Raw genomic sequence first — 20,608 nt, 5'->3', positions numbered from 1 at the left:
TGGATGGCAACACTGACTCAATGGATGTGAGTTTGTGTAAACTCTGGGAGTTGGTGATGGACAAGGAGGCCTGGCGTGCTGTGCTTCATGGGGTCACAAAGAGTCAGACACAACTGAGTGACTGAACTGAACTGAATCTATGGTAGTATATACGGCAGTATCTAGAGAGACCCATATTTTAGAAAAAAGAAGACTTAGGGGTTTCAAGAAGTTATTTGGGGTCTTCTAGATCACTAGTTCTTCTGTGTATTCTTTCCATCTCTTCTTGATCTCTTTAGCGTCTATTAGATCTCTACCATTTCTATTCTTTACTGTGCCTATCTTTGGGTGAAATGTTCCTTTGATGTTTCCAATTTTCCGATCCCTAGTATTTCCCCTTCTGCTGTTTTCTTCTAGTTTTACACACTGTTCATTGAAGAAGTCCTTGTCTCTCCTTGCTATTCTTTGGAACACTGCATTTAGTTGGATGTACCTTTCCCTTTCTCCCTAGCTTTTTGCTTCTTTCTTCAGCTACTTGTAAAACCTCCTCAGATAACCACTTTGCTTCTTGCCTTTCTTTTTCTTTGGTATGGTTTTGTTAGCTGCCTCCTGTACAATATTATGGACTTCCATCCATAGTTCTTCAGACACACTGTTTACTAGATCTAACCCTTGAATCTATTCATCACCACCACTGCATATTCAACAGCCAGTTCACTGGAAAAATCCCTAATGCTGGGAAAAATTGAAGGGGAAAGAAGAAGAGGGCATGAGAGGATAACATGGCTATATGGCATCATTGATGCAATGGACACAAACTTGGACAAACTTTGGGAGGTGGTGAGAGACACTGAAGCCCAGTGTGCTGCAGTCCATGGGGTCACAAAGAGTTGGGAAAAACTGGGCAACTGAACAACAACAAGTTCATTAGTGATACAGGAGGGAAAGGGGAGAGTCTGACTCATAAGAAGGTGCCTTTAGCAGTATTTCCTCGAAGGCAGCCTCAGCTAATTAAACAGGGTCAACTTTGCTATGGGCAGTGGAAAGTATCCTTGCCCTTTCAGTGGGCTGACAGTTTCAGAGTAGTAGAGTATGAAAAGGAGAATGATTAAAAATATACACTAAAATATGAATTGGAGGTGATCTCTAGGAACTGAGACTTTGAATAATTTTTGTTTTCTTTTTTCTGCTTGCTTATATTTTCTAACATTATAAAAATGAGCAGATATGAATTCTATAATCAAAAAAAAAAAAGCATTTAATGTAAGCAACCAAGATGTCCTTCAGTAGATGAATGAATAAATAAACTGCAATATATCCAGACAATTGAATATTATTTGCACTAAAAACAAATGAGCTATCAAGCCATGAAAAGACAGGAAGGAAACTTCAGTGCATATTATTAAGTGAAAGAGGCCAATCTGAAAGGCTGCGTACTCTATGATTCCAACCATGTGATTTGTGGAAAAGTCAAAGGAACATAGTAAAAACCAGTGCTTGCCAGGGATTGAGGAGGAGAGAGGGGTGAATAAACAGAGGACAGAGGATATTTAGGGCAATGGAACTAAATGATACTCTACATGTCTGATACTGCAATGATGTATGATAATGTAATAATGGATATATGTCATTATACATTTGTCTCAGCCAAAGAATGTGCAATACCAAGATGGAGTTAGGGTGATTAGAATGTGTCGGGGTGGGTTCATCAGTTGTACATGTGCACTATTCTGGTGGGGAATGTTCATAATAAGGGAGGCTGTGTGTGAGTGGCAGAGGGGGATATGGGAGCTTTCTGACCTTTCTTTCAATGTTGCTGAGAATCTAACTACTTTAAAAAAAAAAGTCTTTAAATGTGGAAAAAAAAAAAAAAAACACTAAAAGAACAAAAATGAAGAAATATGTGCTTTTGAGGCAGGAGCTAGATGGTTCTTGGGGAGAGCAACTGGAGTTGTCTCCTGTGGACAGGTACTCCAAAATAACAGGAGTAAGACAGGAGCTGAGTCCTGCAGGTAAGAGATAAAAGAGCACAGATTCCTCATTCTTGAGGTCAAGGAGGCCTTCTGACTACATATGCACAGAAAGGCATAAAGGAAGGTCAAAAAGTGAGGGGACACCACCCACAGTAAATGATGCCAACCTACCCAGAGTCCTCATCATTAGAGGACTAAGAGATGCTGCACACCCACGGGAGGACCCCGAGACATACCAGATACAGACTCGTGAGTCCATGCTAAGTCACTTCAGTCATGTCTGACTCTTTGCAACCCTATGAATGGTATAACCTGCCAGGCTTCTCTGTCCACGGGATTCTCTAGGCAAGAATACCAGAATGGGTTGCCATGCCCTCCTCCAGGGAATCTTCCAGACCCAGGGATCTAACCCAGTCTCTTTTCTCTCCTGAATTGGTAGGCAGGTTCTTTACCATGAGGATCACCTCAAATATGGACTCAGAACCAGGCAAAGCAAGATGATTGGCTAAAGGAAACCCAGAAGAAATGCCCCATAAAAGTGACTCAAACCACTGTAAGGGCACCAGTCTCTCTCTCTGAGCCTGCCTATGGGTCTATCCACACATACTCTTTTTCCTCCTAATGAACACTTTACTTGTTTCACTACCCGTCTCTATATGGAAATTCATTTCTACATAGTTGTGGGTCAGGGCCTTGTCACTGGTCACTGATCTTGTGGCTAGATTCAGTGCTCTCACTGCCTCAACCCAATCTCACTGACTCATGTCAGTGTATGGCAAAAACCACTACAATATTGTAAAGCAATTAACCTTCAACTAATAAAAATAAATGAAAAAAAAAAAAAAAAAAACAAAAAAAAACCCAATCTCAATCTCTGGCCAGGAACTGAAATCCTGCTTCAAGCTGCTGCAGGCTGAGGCCACCTGAGATCACTTTGGACAAATGAGTAAATATTGTCATATCCTGTCTGTCAAATCCACTAAACTTAACATAGACCCAATTGTCATCCTCTGTAATACTAATATTATAAGGATGAGAGGTCAGGTAAATGTAGTTGAAGAGCTAATGATGGTGAACAGGTAAATGCTCAAAGTAGTCAACCACACACCATTCAATGTTTATTCAGAAAAGTTTAAGATTGTAAAAATACATATCATTCAAGCCATATTTAAAAGTATTACAAAATACTCAGAAAACTCACCCTGTAGAAGAAACTTCACAAATTAAGTCATTGACCTGCACTGAGTTGAACACCAAGCAAGGTGCCCCTTCTTCTAAAGTGATGAATATTCTTCAAACAGCAAGGGAGCAAGGCTGCTGTTTGATGCTGATGACATTGAAAATTTAGGAGAACGGAAATCCCATCATTTTTCATTTGTATGCAAATTTGTCTGTTCCAGAAATTAACCCCCAGACCCCACGTCAGTTTTCATCTCCAGGAATTTTTTTTGCCAGCACCACACGGTGTAGGCTTGCCACTATCCTGGGGTCACTAGGCTTCCCCAGCTTAAAAACAACCACCACCCCTAAAGTCACAATGGCGCTTTGTTTACCCTCATTATTGGAGGATAAAGAGCAGTAGCTGGAGAGGCCTGTTGTAAAATGCACATCTCGAATGGCCGGCCCTGCTGCCAGCAGCATTGAAATGCAAACTGCAGATGATTTTGGCCAAATAGCTCTCATTGACCACTGCTCCCCATCTTAGATGAACCCGGAACAATAGACCAATCCTATTACCCTCCTTTCTGAGCCAGATCTTCAACTGTTAAAAAGTTCCTTTGTTAATTCCCACCTTAGACAAATGTCACCATCTACATGTGAAGGGGAGAGAGGTGATTGAGGTTTTTAATTGATGTGGATTTAATTATGCTAATTTAGACAGCTGTAAAGCATTTCAGTATAGCTGCATAATAGGGAGAGCAAATACAGGTGCCCTTCACTGTAGGGGCTTAATTTTTAACCTACGTAGCTTTAAAACAGAAAGGGAGTTCAAAAGCGTGGGCAATTTACAATTTATAGAGGGAGGTCCACCCACGCTCTGAAATGTTTAGCAGGCTCTACATGTACCTAAGAGAGAGTCAAAAGAAACACTCAATTTTGATTGAAAACTTCAAATTTGTCTCTAACTATAAGAGGCAATTTTAAATGATGTGTATGTCAAAACTCGATTTGAGATAACACTAAACTAGAAGCTGGGAATTAAAAAATGACCTTTATTTTCATCTCTGAAAAAGAAAAATCTCACAATGGAAATGGTGATAAAAGCTAGCAAGAATTTTAAAAATTTTTGAAGGAAGGGCTTTTGAATTTTTGAACTTTAGTGACAAGGTGAGTTGACCTCACCATGTATCTGACGACGACTTTCATTACCAGGAACGTGACATGACACTCAGTGTCATCAGCAGGAAAACAGTTTTTGTTTAAATTGCTGAATAATCCTGTTTTGATTTCTTGGGGTTTTATCTGGAGTGAATGATGCAGCAGACCCTACTGAAGTTGTATGGAGTCTTAACCAAGTACGACATAGGATCCTGTTTCAAGGATTAGATGCTCGAGAAACACTATGTAGTTAAATCACGGCTCCAAAGGTGGCCTGGTTTTAAAGGGCGATGTTGTTCAGGTTGGTATATAATAGTACGAATGAAGAGGAGGAAGAATCAAAGACATTTTATAGCACTTTTTGTGTGCGTGTGGCTTGCTGAGGAAGGGAGGTCTGAAAACACTCCAGCTCTTCTGTTCTCTTCCTCCTCTGGGTGACTCTTCCATCAAGGCCCAAGCTGCCCCCTAGACACGAAGTCTCTCCTCCTAGGAGGCCTATTGCATTTCTAGAGGACAAAGGGCTTATCAATGAATCATCTTCCTTTCTCCCGGGCCATTTCCTTCTCAACCTTGTCAGGCTTCTCTTCTGTGCATTTTCCTTTGTCCTACACTAATCAGACATGTAATTAGCTGGCAAAGAAAAGAAGAAAGAAGCAGGGGCATCTGTCCTCTGCTTCACACAGTGGGTGGAGAGTGACCTTTCCAATCCTGCCCCAGTTTTTGGTCAAAACACACAGATTTGGACATGCATTTTGACTCAGGATTTTACTAATTCTTTCGATCTTGGATGAGCTGTTTAATTTCTCGGACTTCTTTGATTTATCAAATGAAATAATCATTCGTTGTTCATACACTTGTTGACTCTACATATGAGCTGTGGATGAAATGTTTCTACTGTTCTGTCCAGCACACAATAGGTACAAAAAGTCCTTGATCTGCTCCTCTCATCATCACCCACAATGCCTCATGCTTTCTCCATCTCAGCACCCCACCCCTCATTCTGTTTTTCTCTGACCCATAGCTTTTGTTGTTATTATACTTTTATTTATTTACTTATTTAGCTTCTTTTTGGGTGTGCTTCTCATTGCAGTGACTTCTCTTGTTGTGGAGCACAAGCTCGTAGTTGTGGTGCACAGGTTTAGTTGCTCCAAGGCATGTGCAATCTTCCTGGATGAGGGATCAAATCCATGTCTCCTGCCATGGCAGGTGGGTGCTTTACTGAGCTATCAGTGAAGCCCAATTCATAACTTCTTTACTCTTGTTCTTTGGGATAGCATCATCTTATTTCTCCACTCTTGAAAATTTGCTCTCATTTTGTTTTTATTTCCTTCTCTTCTGCTCATTTATTACTACTTTTTCTTTTTGTTATTTCTCAGAGATTCTTTACCATCTTCCTCTCATCTCTTTCCTGTTTGGGGTTATAATAGAAGTAGAGAAGAAAGGAAGTTGTTAAAATTAAAATGAGGATCTCAAAGGAATGGAGAAAAAATAAATTAACATTTAAGAACCCTAGTGATAGGACTTTCCTGGCAGTTCAGTGGTTAAGACTCCACCATTCCAATGCAGGGGACTAGGTTCCAACCTTGGTCAGGGAACTAAGATCCCACATGCTGTGTGGTACAGCCAAAATAATAATAATAAATAAGAAGAAGAACCCTAGTGATAAAGTTCTGATATCATTTGCCTAAAGGAATTCAAAACAGTGTCAGTTCAGTTCAGTTCAGTTGCTCAGTTGTGTCCGACTCTTTGCAACCTCATGGACTGCAGCACACCAGGCCTCCCTGTCCATCACCAACTCTCAGAGTTTACCCAAACTCATGTCCATTGAGTTGATGATGCCATCCAACCGTCTCATCCTCTGTCGTCCCCTTCTCCTCCCACCTTCAATCTTTCCTAGCATCAGGGTCTTTTCAAATGAGTCAGTTCTTCACATCAGGTGGCCAAAGTCTAATATAAAGCCATATAAATTATTTCTTTCTCTCTCTATGCTATAAGCACTATCTAAAATATGCAAACCAGTCATGTAAAAACAATACAGATAGGCCTGGTGTGCTGCAGTCCATGGGGTCACAGAGTCGAACATGATTTAGCAGCTGGACAATGAACAGCAGAAGAAGAGTGTAATGTTTGGAAATTAAAGCAAAAAGGTCAAATGTAGTTGCTACAAACTTGTGAGCACCATTGAAGAACAGAAGCAGAATATATAAGTTCCATTTAATAACAAAAAAAATAAAAAATAAGGAAAAACCAATTAATCTAAATAAGAATAGGGAAAAATAGCAAAATGAAACATGGTAAATAGAAATCATAAAGACAATTAAAGTAAATCCTTCTCCTTCTTTATGCATATATACATATTCTCTTGTTTCAGGTTCTCTGGGGAACCCTGACTAACAGAACACTGTTGAAGGTTCATAAAGATAGTGACTTTTGGTAAGAAAAGGCATTGCATTCAATATTATGAGACAATAAGAATTGAAACTAACTAGTTGATCTGAGAAATGAGTGGCAAGACTGAAAATATCTTAAATACATAAACATGAGATAGCTTTGAATTGGCACGTTAAATATCAGTCAATTATAAGAAAAATTCTTTTATATCTAAAACTAGAATTTCCAGTGAGATAAAAAAAATAAGTAGAGTGGCTTAGTATAACTTTTGCTAGAAAAAGAAATGAAAAACTTGGTTTTATTCAGCATCTACTAGATGTCCAGCAATTTATGCACATAAAATGAGCACTTAATTATCATTTATTTTTACAATATTTAATTATCATAATATAATTCATCACATCTAATGATCACAATATCCTGCTGGTTAGACCCTGAGTTTTAAGGAGATCAAGTCACTTGCCAGTAGCTACTCAGAAAGCAATGGATTACGGGGGCTGGTAAGCCTGAAATCTGCAGGACAGACTGGAGACCCAGGAAGAGTTGATGCCGCATCTTGAGTCAGAAGGCAGTCTGGAGGTAGAATTCCTTCTTTCTAGGGGGACCTCAGTCATTTCTCTTAAGACTTTCAGCTGACTGGGTGAGGACTACCCATGCTATGGAGAATAATCTGCTTTACTCAAAGTCTGCTGAGTGTAAAGGAGTCACCCCTAAAAAAAATATCTTCACAGGAACATCAGACTTGGTGTTTGACCAAATCTTGGTTCCCCAGCCTAGCCCAGTTGACATCCACAATTAACCAGCACATCAGGTCATGGCAATTTGAGATCAGCCCTTTACATTAATACTCCTGTCAGGCCAAGGTCTCTGAGCTGGCCTGAAGATAGGGCTCCTCTCCAGGGGCATGACCACCTGCCAGCTGGTCAGTCTCAGAGGCATATCTCAGAGAAAGGAGGCTGAGAGTGACTGGCTTGTGAGAAGCAGTAAGAGAAGTACCATCAGGGCCAGAGAATGTCATGAGGATGCAACGCTCCATAATAAAAACACTGGCCATTAAAGAGACAAAAAGATAACTGGATCTCTAGAGGAACACTCATGATATTTCAGTTCTCAACTGAGTCCTAAATGTGCAGTTGTGATTATGTTTGAACAATTTTCCAAAACTCTGAGACTTCTGACTGTAAGATTGCCATTCTTCCATATTGTCATATATGGTCTTAATCTATTTGGGAGGCTATAACAAAATACCATAGATGGGGTAACTTATAAACAAAAGAAATTTATTTCTCACAGTTCTGGAAGCTAGATGTTCAAGATCAGGGTGCCACCCTGGCCAGGTTCTGGTGAAGGCTTATTTCCTGGTTTGTAGATAGCCATCTTCCAGCTGCATCCTTACATGTGGAAGGGGATACAGAGCTCTCTGGGGTCTCTTATATGGATACTATTCCATTCATGAGAGCTCTACTTTTAGGACCAAAGGCCCTCCCTCCTTATACCATTATATAAAGCATTAGGATTTCAATGGACTTTCCCAGTGGCGCTAGTGGTAAAGAACCTGCCTGCCAATGTAGGAGACATAAGAGATGTGGGTTCCATCCCTGGGTCAGGAACATCCCCTGGAGCAGGGCACAGCAACCCACACCAGTGTTCTTACCTGGAGAATCCCATGGACAGAGGAGCCTGGCGGGCTATGGTCCATAGGGTCGCAAAGAGTGGGACATGACTAAAGCGTCTTAACAGCAGCATTTCAACATAGGTATTGGTGGGGGTCGGGGATGGGGAGGTGGTAGAGCATAAACAAACATTCAGATCATAGCTTAGATTCTTATATAGGGTCAATGACCCGGACTTTCTGGTTGCAGAGCTTGGCTTGCCTGCCTCCTAACCTGGGGCAATGATTTTGACAATTTAAACCCCAGTTTTTGTACCTGTAAAATGAAAATAGTAATATCACCTACTTTAAGGTTATAGTGAAAATTAAATAAGACAATCAATATATCTAAAGCAATAAACATCGTGCTTGGCCAATAGTAAGTGTTTCACGAAAGTGAGCTGTTATCAATTCTATCCATCTCCTCCATCAGTACCATGCTGAGAGGTTAACCTCTAGCCACTACAAATGCCTCTTGTTTTTGATGTTTCTATGATAGGTTTTTAAGTTACGTGTTTGTGAGTAAATTTTTATTTTTGTTTCATTTGTTTATCCTGTAAATTTTGGGGTGCCCATTACAAGATAAGAATATGTATGTAATGTCTTTTAAACTCCCCATAAAGTCTCACAATTCCTAGAGACTTTTAGTAACATTAATAAGTGTTTATTGAGAACATACTATGGTCAGGGTATCACTCTAGGTGCTACCATGGACCATGCTATTCACCATCGTGGATGAATGCATTTATCATTAAGAAAACTTTTCATAAAGTTTTTATACAAAGTCTCAGTACTGAAGTAAGAGTGTAATAATATGATTCTGAAAGGCATACAACTGGGTGTCTACCTGGGAGAGACACAGACTTAAGGTTCAGTGAGTCATGTTCAGCTTTCAATGTCTACAGAATGCCTGCTCTGTGCATGCAGGACAATCCTGAGCTTCAAAGGTGTTAGAAGATGACTTACCTTAAAGATGTGTTCTTTGTTTATTGGCTTTTGTTTGGGGAGGTGATCTATGATTGTAAAGTTTTCTTAAATCCTAGCCGCATTCTTGACACTAAACTAACACAGCGAGTTGCTGATCACAGCCTGGGTCATTGATTTCTGTTTGGGGTCACTTCTTTTCTCTATTGAAGGAAAGCAACATGACAGCTCTCTGTTAATAATGCCAAACTCAAAAATCCGTTTTCTTTCTAAAAATCCGAGTATCATGTCCCTGTAACCACACCTCCTTTTTAAACCTGGCATTCATTTCTGTCCATAATTTTCAAGCTCCTACTTAGTCACTAAGACATGCCACCAGAAGGAATCAAGAGGTTAAAGGAAACCTGAGCCACCCTCACCAGTTCCTACAAGCAGAGAGTAGATTATGCTTTCAGAGCTGCGATGTACATGCTCCTGTAGCCCTCCTTCCTCACAGAACCCGGAGAGCAAAACAATACATCGCCCCATGAATATATTATCAGTACTAACTTGACAGCCTCGCTGTTGATGATACTGGTTGTACTTCATTTCCCTCCTGTAATCCAAAAGCAGATCCAGCCCCCCTGGGCCCAGATTGGGGCTGTAGAGCAGCTGAAGGGCCAACTGCCAATGGGTCTGGAACAGAGCGTTTCCAGCCTCGGCACCTGACTTCCTGGCTGCCTCCAGGTCAGGTCTCACTGGTTGATGTGGCAGCTGTGATTCTGACAACAAGCTTGGTGTTGGGTCAAGTTTTTGTTTGGCTGACTTACTTCCATAGAAGCCATTTTCCTTGACTCACCCTTGATTACTGAAAATACTCTTTATTACCTTTTAAAATCATGTGATATCCATAAGCAAAAATTGGGATTAACATTTTTGAAAGCATTACCCATTTCTGATTTTTTTTTTTCAATGCTGAAATGCAAGAAGTAAAGCTAGAGGCAGCTCAATCCTGTGTTTAGCACAGTGGTGTATCAAATACCATTTGTAACTTCAGAATAAAATGCACAGCTTTTTTCCTTGATCTTAGGAACCTGGATGCAATGATCACCTATGGAAACAGTTTATAGATGCAAAAGTATGTAGTGTTTTATATATTAGAAAGCTTGTGAGAATCCTCCTTTAAAAGACTAAATAATTGTGTTCTAATATAACGAATGTGAAATAGAAACATGTATAACTTTATTGATAAAACAGGGCTTTCATTCAATAGTTATAAGACAGGATATTTGCAAAACTTGATTATACAAGGGAAAAGGTCTCAAAGCTGTAACTTTCTTTATAATCCGAATATCATCCTCCCCCAAAACAGACTGAAATAATTAATGTTCAAAGTGTGAAAATTCTATATGGTATAACTTATTTATGCTTTTTTTTAATGCTTTGTTTTAAAAAGGCCAAATTGAATGCCAGCACTTGAGATCTTGAAAATAATGCCACATGTATTGATAAAATAATGTATTATTTTTATTGATTCTCCTTCTTATATGTTGATATTTTGAAGAACTATGTTGTTTTAGTAAACATATTTATAAAATATCTAAATATTAAAGACATACACAAAGTAGAAAATAAAAGTCTAACCACAGATATTTTAATATGAACAGCTTGATGAATAATCCTTCCAATTTTTCTTGCTATATTCTAATGTATATGGACACAATCTTTACCAAATTATTTTGAATACGTCTTAGACTTTTTTTCATTTCATAATCTCTAAAACTCTCTCATTCTTTGAATACACACATAATAGGGGTTATAAGAATGTTATAGTCAGTCATGTCCAACTCTTTGTGACTTCATGGACTATCCATGAAATTTTCCAGGCAAGAATACTGGAGTGGGTTGCTGTCCTTCTCCAGGAGCTCCTCCTGACCCAGGGATGGAAGCCACGGCTCTTACGTCTCCTGCATTGGCTGGCGGGTTCTTTATCACTAGCGTCACCTGGGAAGCTCCGTACAACATATGTGAATATTAATAGATTAAGTTCATGGCTTCACAACCAAATGGCTTGACTGAGTCTGAATCCTAGCTTCACTATTAGTAATTCTGTGACTTTGACAAGTTATTTTCTCTGCAATCCACTTTCTAAACTTGTAAGGTGTGATGTTAACAATACCTCCTTGAAATGGTTGTCATGCAGGATGAGGAATTACTGCTTGGTGTTGGTAGACATGCAACCATGTCAGTACTGCTACCATAGATGTTTGATATCTTATTACCAATTTCATGTTGATGGACATATAGAGTGATTGCAATTTTTCTTCTCATACATCATGCACTAGTGAACATCCTCCTAAGTAGAATGTTGTGAGTATTTCTAAAGAGTACATTTTAGAAGTGCAATTGTCTAATCAAAGGTGATATACATTTTAAAATGATAGATATTGTTGCATAATCATCCCCTAAAAGTAACTATTTACTCTGTGAATAAAAGTGAATGAGAAAAAATTTGGGATCATGAGAAATATTTTATTAAGACTTTCATCTATGCATCAAAAATGCATAACCTTTTTTGCACAAAGAAGTAGGGGATTACTGTAATAACATAAGTAACACTTGTTTTATATTATCCATAAAAACCAGAAAGCTTTTTATGCATAATTCTCATGATTTTCAGTTCTGCAAGTCTTTGAGCCCCTCTTTCTCCAGAGAAAGAATTCATAGCATATTGTCTTCCTATAATCAGTTATTACTTATTAACTGCAGAATATAATATTCCATCAGGCAGCTATTCATAAATATCTGCCAATCAGATGTGTAACTAATGCTTACTAAAATTAATGTTATGAAACAGAACAATTATGTCATATTCTACAGGTGTGGTAGCAGTGTTTCTGAAATCCAGATTGAGCATAGCCTGACCACTCCACCACATATTCAGAATTTGAGATGGTTCCAGCTACTTTTCTGCAGTTACACCACAGCCCAAAAAGGAAAAACAAAACAAAACAACATTCGGAAAGCAAATGCCTCTAATGTCCATAGTAGATGATATACCTGTGGTGTGAGAGGCTATGCCCTCAAGCAGTGAGCCCTGAATGTTTTAGAGCTTCTGGAAATACTTACACATTTCTTTCTAGTTCTTCAGCATACAGCTCATTTGAGGCTTTATCAGGGATCGTAACATCTGATGCAATGACAGTAATATCCACCTCTACGTATCAAAACAGAGTCCAAAACATTTTTTTAAATAGTGAAGAGATCTGACATCACATTAATAGAAAGGTAAAGATAAACGTTTATGTTGGAGAAGTGGTCTATAGGCAAATGTGTTCTCATATACAGTACTGCAAATACTGTGTTCTTTACAAAGTTGTATTTGCTCTCTATGTTCTGTGTTGTTTACATGCCCTAACACCTCTGCACAATGGAACTTTAAAATATTATAAAAATAATATTTAAATATTATCATTGAGACTTTTATCTCACCATTTCTCAAGATAGGTTTGAGAAATGTGGCACTGATATTTTTCAACCTCAAGTGAAATTTTTTTCAAAAATGGGAATTTGGGGACAAATAAATGAATGCAGGTTTGTATTTTAAAAAGAGTTATCCAAGAACAACATTTGTTTTATATAGTTTCATATTTAACATGTTTTAAACATAATTTTATTTTTTTTACCTTATATTAATTAAAAACTATAATTTGTCTATAAGAATATGAGCCTGATTCTTTGGAAGTAATGTTCAGTTGGCATTATTGGTATCATAAGAGTTTTAGAGTATATTATAGAATATTCTGGCACGAAACACTAAATTGAAATTTTAAAGAAAATGTTGGAAATAGCTGTAAGGGGGAAAAAAGTAGCCTTTTAAATCTAATTTGTTATGCACCACAGTAGGGTAATGGAGGCAATGAAAGTTCTTTTATTGAGTTCCCATGTCCAAAAGGTATTTAGGTAGCAAAGGATGTTAAGCAGACCCCCTGCAATCCACCTTTAACTGAAGATAGCAGGAAATAAGGTATATAGGTCTGTGTCCTCCTGGTTTTTATTTCCTCGGGAGAACAGCTCATGCAAAGGACACCTTAGGCTGCTTAGCCGATCACAAAGGGTGCACTAGACACCCTCGCTGGCTGCTTGAATAGCCTGATCAGAAGGGTGGCTGAAACCATACCGGGAGTTCAATCCTTCAGGTGGGTCTTTTCAAATTCCAATAGAGAGAAGTTCCTGGAGAATTGGTAAGGATTTCACTAGTCCCCAGCAGGTTTGAGATCAAAAGCTTTGGTTAAATAAAAGCCTGCTGGGAAATCTTAAAACCTCTTTGTGATGTAACTTTAAAAAGTTAATACAAAGAACCCTTAGACTGAAGCCGTAACAGCATGAACAAAGAGTATATCAAAACTGATTCCATTAAGGGAAAGCGGACATACAAATTCACTTAATTTAAAGAGCAATCCAGTTATATTACTGTGTGAGAGAATAGAACTTAGACCATACCATCGAGCCCATTTAGAAGATGTGCTCGTTTCTTGTTACATATGCCAGACTTCATTCTTGGTCAGATTCAGATATGCTTTCTAAACAACTTATATATTCATTTTCTGAAAGGAGAAAGAGTGATGTGCATTTAAACTCATTCCTCAAGAAGATACTTTTAAAACAAATTAAAATTAAACTTGATGGGGACCCATCCGTCAGTTGGTTATCTCTTTTTCATGGTGTCAAACTGCTAATTGCCCATCCTCCTTAAAATAATAAACCTTCAATTAGTATTGATTAGTAGATCATTAATGAATGCATTAATTAAAAGGTAATTTTTATAATTAACACCAATTCATTTTTTGGCAAGTCACACACTTTTACTAACTGAAGTCATCAGTTAATATTTTCATGGAAATATTTTACTCCATCAACAACTCCCCAAAAACTTTTATTTGATTTTAATGTCTGAATTTTGCACTTTGTTTTAAATCTTTCAAGACATTTTCATGTACTCGATGTCTCACATTTTCACATTAGTCATGTGAGATGAGGTTAACAGGTTAAGCATTGTTTTTCTTTTTCTTTTTAATAAATAGGGCTACTGAAGTGCACTTATAGAACAAATGGCAGGCTCTCCACTGCACAGCTATTTAGAGAAGGCTCAGACTAGGACCCATAGCTCCCAATTTCAAGGCTACAAAGTTTTCAATTGAGCAATGTTTCACAGACTTTGGAATGCAATTGCAGCTTATGTTAAAAGATAAAGTGAGGCATATGAAAAATTTTAAGAGTCTACTTGAGCAAAAACCAATTTGAATTAAGTAGCATTCAATTTTGCAAATAGAAAGTACCTCTGAGGAGCTGTACAAAATGAAAGACTTTTGTAGACAGAAGGGAGCAGGAATAAGGATGTTATACTAAGCTAAAAAGTGGATTGGTTATTGCAAGATTATTTTCCTTTAGGGGATAGCAGGGATCTACCAGGGTTTCCCATAGTGGCAAAGAGCCTGCCTGCCAATTCAGGAGACCCAGGTTCGATCCTGGGTTGGAAAGATCCCCTGGAGGAGGACATGGCAACCCACTTCAATATTCTTGCCTGGAGAATCACATGGACAGAGGAGCCTGGTGGGCTACAATCCCATTGGGTCGCAAAGGGTCAGACATGACTTGAAGCAACTTAGCATGCAGCACACAGGGAACTAGCAGGCAGATTATGTAACTAATAATCTGGAGATTATTAGTTATTCATAGCTAATATGAAGATTCCTGATGGACTGGTTTAAGATTCCATTTCTAGGAAAGCTGAAACTGTAATTAAGTCTCAGTTTGGTGATACAGTGTTTATCATAAGTGATCCCATTTGGAGCGTGTTGTCTTATTTTTAACACTTAAGTCACACACAGTGGGATTCATCCCAAAGAACTCTTTTCAAGTGTGGTCACTGTGGACCATGAATATCCCCAGATTCTCATATTGATAGATGGAGCAACTGATCCTTCTACCATATTCAGTTTTTCTCTGCTTCATTCCTCTCTTCTTTTATTTCTCTTCCTCAGCTCTTCTTCTGTCTGTGTGTCCTCTGATTAATGATTGGAAAATGAAGAAAGGAAAGTGGCAGATTAAGTCAATCTCTGTGGGGAAAGTATAGCAATCTTTGGGGGCAAGTACTCTTTCAACGAACCGTCCCAGTGATCTTCTCCCCCGCTGGCCTCAACTTTCTTTAGTCTCTTAAAATATATGAACAAAATCTCAACTGACTAGCTCTGTTGGAAGCAGACAGACAGTCTTTGAGTTCTGTATTCTTACAGTCTCCTCTGAAACAGCTGGGCCAGCAGCCCCACCCGCCCAGGTGTGTGATCACATGTTGGTCTGCTTTCAGCTAATGAGTTCCTATTTGTGTCTATCCCGACCAAATGTTCACTCGGGTAGGTGTTCTACTGAACAGTTAGCCCTTTGTGATAAAACAAAACAAACTTTAATTCAATAATGAAGGGAAGACATGTTCATTAAATCTTTGATTCCCAAATATGCTTATGTAAGTGTATTTAGATACACATTCTATATGGATTATATATGTGTTCAAACAAATATAGTTCACCTATGAGGTTTTATTAGAATATAAACATTCTGCTCGAACACACTTGCTCTATTCTCAGGCAGAACTATGTGACCTAGCTTATCTTGATATCTTGGATACTTTCAAAAATACCCTAAGACCTTGCTATGCCTAAACTTACTGCTTACTTGTGGAGTGCTTTGAGTTTTTAAATCCATCCCAATGTGTTACTGCCTATTTTCATATTGGAACTTCAGTCTTGAATTCCAAAAATTCAAAACCCACTACTCTAGCAAATAAATAATCTGAACATTAAATGTATTTTATGAGTACCTGGCATACTATCACCAAGATTCTGGATTCCAAATAAGTTATTTTAAAAGTATAAGTTATAGAATCAGTCTCAAGATATTTACACTTTTGTAGTGGAAAAAGTACCCGCAGAGACAACATAGAAATTCACGAACTGTTAGTAATTTTAAACGAATGGCTCCCTCCTCTGTGACCCCACCCAATCTTAAATGTGCCATGCTGTGCTTAATCACTCAGTCGTGTCTGACTCTTTGTGACCCCATGGACTGTACTCCGCCAGGCTTCTCTGTCCATGGGGATTCTTCAGGCAAGAATTGGAGTAGGTTGCCACGCCCTCCTCCAGGGGATTTCCCAACCAGGGATAGAACCCAGGTCTTCCACATTGCAGGAAGATTCTTTATCATCTGAGCTACCAGGGAAGCCCATGAATACTGGAGTGGGTAGCCTATCCCTTCTCCAGGGGATTTTCCCAACCCAGGAATCAAACGAGGATCTCCTGCATTGCCAGTGGATTCTTTTATCAGCTGAGCTACCAGGGAAGCCCCATATCTTAAATACATCTACTCTAATATAACATTTATACACCTTATTTCAGGGCTCCCCAAAGCCTGAGTTGTGGACCAGTACCGGTCCGTGGCCTGTTAGGAACCTGGTCACACAGGTCAGGGGCAGGTGAGTGTCACTCCCCGTTGCTCTCATTATCTCCTGAAACATCCCCACCTCCTCCGTCCATGGAAAAATTGTCTTCCAAGAAACCTGTTCCTGGTGCCAAAAAGGTTGGGGATTGCTGCTTTATTTCACATGAAGTTTCACGTGTCTTTTTCATCAGAGTCAGAGACTCTTGTTTATTATTGCTTCTTCACAGTGACTATCACAGAACACGATAGGTGCTTAATAAATGTTAGCTGAGCTAATTAAAACTAGATGAGCACCTGGAGGACAAGAGGAAACAGATGATTATGTGCTAATTTTTTTTTCAGTGTCCAAAACAGAAAAAGCAAAAATTAATATCTAGAATTCTTTTCAAAGGGAAAATAGCTATCTTTTCTGACTGCTAAATAATACATCTCACTGGAAAATATTCAAATATCTCAAGATAATTCGTCTATTAGAGAAAATCAGTTTTTATGATTTGGTGTATGTATATATCTCTCTGCTGTTAATCCATGCACTTACAAGGTTGACTTAAAAAATTGGAGTCATAGTATGTACATTTTGTTGAATGACTAGCTAAAAATTTAACATTATATTTCTGATTCCTTTCCATGATACAAGTGTTTCCCTTTAACTGGCTATGGTAGCCTCTATTTTGTACATTTCATCATGTGTTTAATTCTATTGACAGATATTTAGGTTACATTCAATTTTCATTCTTATAAACAGTGCTTCAATAAATATCGTTTAACATCTTTGCAAATTCAGACTTATTTTCTTGGCACAAATTCTTAGACATGAAATGGACTTAAAATGTTAAACTATGTTGTTAAATTATTCTAGAAAAAAGGATGTGCCAATTTACACTCCCACCAACTGTGTGTAAGCCATTTTCTCTATAACCTTGCCTGGATATAATTCATTTTAAAAATCTTTGTTAATCTAATAAGGAAAGAAGTTTTATTGGTTATTGTTGTTATTGTTTTTCCATTGTTGTTTTAAATCCTAGACTACTTAGGGACCTTTTAAATAAATCAGTTCTTGATAAATCACACATGGCCCACCCATGAATCATGTTCAGTACCAAATTAACTCTCCTCTTCTACTCAGTTGCGTTGTCTTCTCTTTGCCCTAGCACTAAATATGAATCAAAGAAACAAGGAGATCTTAATATTAGGTTAAACATACCTAGGAGAGTTAAAATATGTGTATATATATATTTTTTTCATAAACAAAATCTAAAACTAAAACGTATTTGGTTATTGACTAAATTGTTTTATCATAGTCCCCCTCTATTAATGTGGATAACTGAGTAAATGATAAAATAATTTAAAAATTATACAACCCTGTTGTAGAAACAAGTCTATAAATCACATAAGTTACTGGTAATACGACCACCTACCTCTAAGTTTTTTGAAGGCTCTATTGGGATTGTTAACAATTTGCCCAAAAAGTCTAGAGCTCAAGAAGCTGCTGACATGATGTGGCAGTGTGAAAAAAATCTGTGAAACAAGAGAGAGGTGTCTAAGAATATAGCACTCACAACATGAATAAAAACCATTTTATATTTCTATAGTCCCAGTAAGTGTAGATGCCAAACCTTGCCTTGGAAAAAGAAATAGCACCTTTATACCTCAAAGCTTTACAAGCTTATCCCAAGGAGTAAATGCTGGTCAATATTTCTTGCTCATGAATAATGGTAAGGTCTTTGTGAGAAGGTCTTACAGATTTCACAAATTTCTTTGTGGACTGGGCAGCTTTTCCTTATAGACTTCCAGTGAGGATGAAATCTATATTTTGAAGATTGGTGTGAAGATCTCTAGACCCACTGCACTCTATAACTCACCACAAAAAGCGGGGGCAGTGAGCTGTCAAGCATGTTCACTGAGAGACGGGAGTTATATTAGTTGTCTATTGCTACACAGCAAACTGAAATTTTAGTGACTTAGAGTGTTAGTTGCTTAGTCATGTCTGACTCTTTGCAACCCTATGGACTGTAGCCTGCCAAGCTCCTCTGTCTGTGGGATTCTCCAGGCAAGAATACTGGAGTGGGTAGCCATTTCTTTCTCCAGGGGATCTTCCTGACCCAGGGATAGAACCTGGGTCTCCTGCATTGCAGGCAGATTCTTTACCATCTGAGCCATCTGGGAATGCCAGTGACTTAAACCACACACATTTACTATCTCACAGTTTCTGTGGGTTTAGATTCTCAGGAGAGCCTAGCAGGGTCCCCTGCTTCAGGGTCTCTCAGGAGGCTATAATCTAGATGTCAACCGGTGCCACAGTCACGTTAGAGGAGACGGATCTGCTTCAGTGCTCACTTTAGCAGTTGCCTGGATTCAGTTCTTCATGGGCTACTGGAATGGTCTCAGCTCCTAGCCGGCCATCGGTCAGAGGCTGCTGTCGGTCAGATATGGCTCTCCAACATGGACACTTGGTTCCTCAAAGTCAGCAAGAGAGAGACCCTGCTGGCAAACCAGAAGTCATGGTCTTCTATAACCCGATAACTTTGTTCATATTCTATTCTTTAAAAGCAAGGCACTAGGTTCAAGGGCATGGGGAGGGGTGAACTGTACAAGTAAGTGAATACTGGGAGTCAGGGAGGGCTTCCCGGATATCGCTAGTGGTAAAGAACCTGCCTGCCAATGCAACAGATGTAAGAGATGTGGGTTCAATTGCTGGGTCGGGAAGATCCCCTGGAGGAGGGCATGGCAACCCATGCCAATATTCTTGCCAGGAGAATTCCATGGACAGAGGAGCCTGGTGGGCTGCAGTCCTTGTGATCACAAAGATTTGGACATGACTGAATTAGCACAGGGAGTCAGGGATCATTGGAGGCTACCTTAGAAGGCTGTCTACCACAGGGGGTGGTTGCTCAGTTAATAACGGGCATAAAGGACACTGGTGAAAAGTGGAAAGGAGAGTGTCAGCAGACAAGGTGGGAGAGGAATTTCTTGGGAAAAGGTTCACAATAAGTGATACATACACTGTCAACAAACAAAGTTGAATCTGGGGGTGTCTAGCCCCCTTGGGAAAATGTGTTAAGTCTCAGGTTAAATCAGTATGTACCATTTCAAACCACTAACTTCTCATATTGTGTATTATTGGGGAAAATCAAAATAGTTAAAATGGGTGACAAAGGCAAAATAATGGGTAACAGAGAAACACAACCTCAGCCAAGAGGGAAAATATTCCATAACTAATATAAAAAAGGATTGTAATTCTTATTCTCTCAAAATGTTGTATTTAACAATTAACATTGAGAAAGTAAAATTAATGACATTCAAAATACTCTGTATTAATCTGTATTTATTCTATCTAAACATGCACCAATGCCATTTATTTGTCATCTGTTGAGCTTAAATTTTGTTTGTCTTGTCAAGACCGCAGACTTCATGATTATTTAATATTTGCCTTTATTTTGCACCTGCCACTCATTTTGATAGGATAGTTGGTTCAAGGTAAGGGTATATTGGAGTTTATAAAACAAAATAGAGAAAATACAGTTTACTGACTTGTATGGGGAAGGAGGCTTATAATCATAACTAGGATTTTTATTATAATGGCTGTTCTAGTAAGTTGAGTTAATCGGCTGAGTGTTTGCAAGGATGGGTTATGTACACGTTTCTATAATAACAAAAATGAACAGAGATATAGCAGATGAATTGTCTTAACAGGTTTTTCTTGGTTTTAGTGCAAAAACTTACTAATTAATGCAAGTGTTGCAATCATTTTTATGACATTCCCTGAAGATGGCACTTTAAGGGTTATGCCATATGCTGATTGACAGCAGCCATAATTCCATACAATGAGACTGTATCATATTGTTTGAAGTGAGGTGATATTCATCTCTTGAAACTGATCAAACATATCATTGCATCA

At 38.6% G+C, this 20,608-nt stretch overlaps 1 long non-coding RNA gene across 1 annotated transcript; it reads right to left on the bottom strand.

Moving 5' to 3' along the window:
- Positions 1-4,119: 4,119 nt before the first annotated feature.
- On the bottom strand, positions 4,120-19,180 carry LOC133051269 (uncharacterized). The gene is made up of 6 exons (XR_009691809.1): positions 19,048-19,180; positions 18,129-18,228; positions 13,720-13,823; positions 12,346-12,433; positions 9,280-9,440; positions 4,120-5,679 (listed from the first exon to the last, which is right to left on the bottom strand). It is a non-coding gene; the product is annotated as an uncharacterized LOC133051269 (long non-coding RNA).
- Between the last annotated feature and the right edge of the window lie 1,428 nt (positions 19,181-20,608).

Source organism: Dama dama, chromosome 33 (assembly GCF_033118175.1).
Source record: "Dama dama isolate Ldn47 chromosome 33, ASM3311817v1, whole genome shotgun sequence".
In the NCBI taxonomy this organism is placed as follows: Eukaryota; Metazoa; Chordata; class Mammalia; order Artiodactyla; family Cervidae; genus Dama; species Dama dama.
This window is presented reverse-complemented; position numbering and strand designations above follow the sequence as displayed.